Below are 5,669 nucleotides of genomic sequence, written 5' to 3'. Positions count from 1 at the left end.
TCAAATGTATACGATTGCTATAATAAAACCCTATAGCAGTTTAGCTCAACCCTGTTAAACAATGGAAATAATAGTAAATCTTATCATTAAAGTGAGCTTAAGGCATACTACCTTAAGCAAGATTAATGGCGTATAAGGCAAAGACGGCCATTGATACAAACTCGACCGAATGTAGAAGTATAAATATCGTATTCACAGAAGAAGAAAGGAAGCATATTAACATTAAGCTATATGAATAACCCTTGATGGGTATAGCGAAACAATGTATATTAAATGTCCAGAGAACCGATGAATACCATATAGTTCTTCACAAATAAAGACGATGATCTGAGAGTTTCTATTAAACATTTTTAAAACATGGGAAACAAAAGTGGTGAGTATTCAGACTTCAGATTAAATCAGTTCAGGCATGGAGGCCGTGAACCCTTAAATCAAATGTACATACAACAATTTGGCATATAAGCCAGAAACCGCATTTAACATAGCCTAATAAATCAAACGAGACACATGTTCCAGCATGGAATGGCCGACCGCAAATCATAACCCAGGGTTTGGATCGATTGCAGAGACCCTGAGACAAATAAAACAGAGAGCGCCATGAGGAACTCCCCTGGCCAAGAAATTGACGTTAAACAAATCTCATATGTATAAACCCTTTACCAATCAGGGTAAATCTCAGCTCCGCATCCAGTCAAGATATGAGTACATACCTGAGAGCGCATTGAGACATCATAGTCATTCCGCGAGCGGTAGGAGGGCCGTGGATGCAACCCGCCTGTACACTGGCAAATATACTCGGAGTTTTCTCATGAGCAGAACAATCTAAACTAACACATTCTGAGAAAATAAACGCACTGTATATATAGCTGAACAACCGAAGAGTAGACTAGTAAGCATGGTGGGCATCAGTTGTTATTATACCTGAAACAGCGATGCAGAACCTGGAAATCGGTGCAGAGGAGGAACCCGCCGGGCTGGGAGTATTCGGCCTCACCAGACATATGCAAATGAGCCAAATCAAGTGACTCGGTGGTATATGAATCACCCTCCAAACCCTTGGGCAAGTCTGAGCCCTTAGATGTAAGTAATGAATCCCCATCGTTCATTCAAGCGGGAGTCTGGGCGCGAAAATCCACAGCGTGTCAACCGAGGAGTCACATGGCTTCACGATGGTGCTAGGCCACCTGGCAAGGGTTGGTGAAGCCATTTAAATTTCCGTCAACTACTTGGCGCCGGAGTTGGTCAGGGCAACAATCCGGTGGATGAACTGACCTTGACTTAAACATTAACTCCCAAAGGTCACCAAGTGTAAACCATATAGGATTATGACAAGAGTGAGACATACGTGTTGTTAAGGTTTGCATATATAGCAGAGCGTATAATACTTAAGAACGATACCTTTACATATGTGTTTCTATGTTTGCATAGATGGGTGGAGTAAGGTTTAATAAGCCATGTAAATATTTTTTTTTATTTTTACATATTTATTGTTGGGATCGTGACAATGTGGTATCAGAGCGGAGGTTTCAATACTATGGCCTCTGGAGCAGTAAGATCCAGCTGCATGGAATATTATCTTATATATATATATGAAGAATTAATACAGCTAACTGATTCTCTTGTTTTATTAATTAGGGGGTAAATACAGAAATGATAATCAGCTAACAGTCAACAATAAAAGTACAGGAAATGCAGGGAGCTGACAGCATTCTTTGGGAAAATCCAGAGCTGTGGGTACAACTTGGTGAAGAGACACGCAGTACCAATCTGGCGATACTAGAAACTGTTCAAGAACTGAAAAATGAGATGGCATGTCTGCAGGAAGACAATGTGTGATTGACGGTGGAGCAGGAAAGAATACTGAAGAGTTTGTCAGACAGACAAAATCCACCGTTAGCCAATCCCAGTGCAGAACAGAAAAGGGCAACTGAAGAACGAAATTACCCAACTGCACCTGAAATTTCAGAAGAAAAGGAGGACCATTCTGATAACGTACTAGAACAACAGACCTCAAAGCGACAGAAGATGGAATTACAGGGGGAATTCCGAAAAATTAAACCTCCACATTTCGATGGGGAACAGGAAGAAGCGGCGGAGGCATGGTTAATTAACATGAACAAGTATTTCCAGCTGTATGAGTATGATCAGAATCTGAAGGCATGGCTGGCCATCTTCCAGCTACAAGGTAAAGCAACCCTGTGGTGGGAAGAAACCAAGATTGTAAAAGGAGTGAGTGAGCAGAACATAACATGGGAAAAGTTTCAGAAATACTTCAAGGAGAGATATCTAACCGAGAATTTCTATGATGAGAAGGCACGGGAATTCCATGATTTACGACTAGGACAATAGTCTATGGACGAGTTCATTAACCGCTTCACTTCCCTGCTTCGCTATGTGCCATATATTAAGGAGGAGAAGGCCAAGGTGCAAAGATTTGTGAGCAGCCTACCTGCCTATATAAGAGAACGAATTGAGTTTGACAATCCCAGAACAATGGATGAGGTGATTCGTAAGGCAAGAATCTGTTACCAACAGAACAAACAAAAAGGAGACATTTCAAATAAAAGATGGAATGAAAGAAAGGGTAACAGAATTGTTGGTAATAATAAAGGGAGTCGTGGTAATGGCAGCAAGGGTGCTGGTAAGGGACAGGTTAGCAGAAATGTAACAAAGAGTACTTTCCGGACTAAGCCAAGTTAGAGCAGGATCAGTGAACCACCTGCCAGGTCGGATATTGAAGGGATCACCAGACCTCTAGTCCAATGTTGGGGTTGTGGAGGACTGCACTATGTTAACAACTGCCCGCAGCGTAAAGGAGTGGACCAGATATCTCAGATCCACGAAGCATCGACCGTTGGGGAAGTGGCGCGCAGCGTACCAAGGATTAACGCAGCCTTGGATGATCGTCAAGCGGAATACCAGCCGACCATGGTGGAGTTTGAAGGTAAAATTTCAAATCTTTCTATAACTGTTCTTATTGACCCATCAGCTACTTTAAGTTATGTTAGCCCAAAAATAGTAGAACAATGTAAGTTACCATCTGAAAGGTTCAAGAATCCATGGCTAGTACAGCTAGCTACGGGAGCTAAGAGACGAGTCTTGGCCAAAATTAGTAATTTCTCTTTAAGCATAGCTGGACAGCTAGTAACAGCAGATCTGAATGTACTTCCATTGGGTTCATACGACGTCCTGATTGGTATGGATTGGCTAGAAAAACACTGGTCATCGGTAAACTGCAAGACCAAAACCATCTACTATAAGGATGACTTGGGAAAGCAGCAAGAGTTGCAGGGGATTAAACACCCTGTACAGATCCGACCTATTACTGCATCCCAGCTAGCTAAATGTCTCAGGAAGAAATGTCAAATTTATGCTATTCAAGTTGGTTATGCAAACCAGAAAGACAAAACATCTGCACTGGACAATATTCCGGTGATACAGGAATTTGCGGATGTTTTTCCTGAGGAGGTACCAGGACTGCCCCCAAAAAGGGATATAGATTTTACTATAGAGCTAACACCAGGAGCAACACCGGTGTCACGGGCACCATACCGAATGAGCGTACCAGAATTAACAGAATTAAAAATGCAACTGCAAGAGTTGTTGGATAAGAATTATATCCGCCCCAGCGTATCACCATGGGGAGCTCCAGTATTATTTGTCAAAAAGAAAGATGGAACTCTCTGTATGTGCATAGACTATCGTCAGCTGAATAAGCTCACGATCAAAAATAAATACCCCTTGCCTCGAATTGATGAACTCTTTGATCAAGTGAAGGGGGCAAAAGTATTCTCTAAGATCGATTTGTGATCTGGTTATCATCAGATCACGATTAAAGAAGAGGACATTGCCAAAACTGCCTTCAGAACACGCTACGGCCACTACAAATTTGTGGTGTTGCCTTTTGGTTTGACCAATGCACCTGCCACCTTTATGTGTTTGATGAACAGCGTGTTTCATAGGTTTTTGGACAAATTCGTGCTGATATTTATCGATGATATTCTGATATATTCTCGTTCCGAGGAGGAACATGAGGAGCACCTTAGGGTGGTATTGCAAACTCTTCGAGAACACCAGCTATACGCTAAGTTTAGTAAGTGTGACCTTTTCAAGGAGGAAATCCAATATTTAGGCCATGTGATTACCAAAGAAGGAATTGCAGTGGATCCTGAGAAGATAAAGACTATTATGGAATGGCCCATACCCAAGGATGTAGCTTATATTAGATCCTTTATGGGACTAGCTGGCTATTACAGAAGATTTGTGGAAGGTTTCTCGAGGATAGCATACCCTATCACTTCCTTACTGAAAAAGGGGAAGGTATTTAAGTGGACATCGGAGTGCCAGCAGAGCTTTGATCGGTTGAAGCATTTACTCACCACCGCACCCATCTTGAGTATAGCTGATCCTAATAAGGATTACGTGGTGTGTACTGATGCAAGTAAGGAGGGTGTGGGAGGAGTATTAATGCAGGAAGGGAAAGTAATTGCGTATGAATTGAGAAAACTAAAAGATCATGAGTAGAAATACTCTGCTTACGATCTAGAGTTAACAACTGTTATTCATGCGCTGAAAATTTGGCGACATTACCTCCTGGGGAGGAAATTTTTGTTGTTAACAGATCACCACAGCTTGACAAATTACTTCAGTAAACCTACCCTGAATGCAAGACAAGGTCGTTGGGCAGATTTCCTAAGTGGATTCGATTTCGAGATTAATCACTTAAAAGGCAAAGAGAACCGGGTGGCTGATGCATTAAGTCGAAAGGTGCAGTGTTTGTGTGAACTTTCAGTCAGCAAGTGGCGGAATTCTCTGTTTGAGCAAATAAAAACAGCAGCAAATCAAGATGCTGAATATCAACAAATAAAACAGTAGGTACAACAATCAGTTAATGGAAGATTACAACAAGGATATACACTAGATGGTGCTGGAATGTTGTATTTTAATAAAAGGTTGTATGTACCTGACTCGAGTGATCTTAAGAATCTGATTTTGGACGAGTTCCATATCAGCCACTACACTGGCCGCCCAGGATACCAAAAGATGGTCACTGCACTTAGGAAGGAATATTATTGGCCAGGAATGAAGAAGTAGGTAGTTGAATATTTGGCGCGGTGTTTGGAGTGCCAGCAGATTAAGGCAGAACATCTGCATCCGGCCGGGCTGTTACAACCTTTGCCTATTCCGGAGTGGAAATGGGAAACCATTTCCATGGATTTTATAACCGGTTTGCCACAAACAAAGAAACACAATGATTCCATCATGGTGGTGGTTGATAAGTTGAGTAAAGCAGCACACTTCATACCCGTGCAGTCCACTTATAAGGCGGTGCAAATTGCTCACCTTTTTATGCAGAATGTGTTCAGACTGCATGGACTGCCGAAAGTAATCATATCAGACCGTGATGTAAAGTTCACATCCACTTTTTGGAGGACGTTGTTCGCTGAGTTAGGAACACAGCTGAACTTTAGCACAGCCTATCACCCGCAGACCGATGGTCAAACCGAACGAGTGAATCAGGTGTTGGAAGATATGTTGAGGGCATATGTGATGCTGAAACCAACCCAATGGGAAGAGTATTTACACTTGGTTGAATTCACATATAATAATGGATATCATACGTCGACACAGCTAAGTCCCTTTGAGGTCCTGTATGGGCGAAAATGCCG

This window comes from Pinus tabuliformis, chromosome 5_1 (genome assembly GCF_031772625.1).
Source record: "Pinus tabuliformis cultivar Carrire ecotype Pingquan chromosome 5_1, CPIR1, whole genome shotgun sequence".
NCBI lineage: Eukaryota > Viridiplantae > Streptophyta > Pinopsida > Pinales > Pinaceae > Pinus > Pinus tabuliformis.
Note: the sequence above shows the minus strand (reverse complement) of the source record.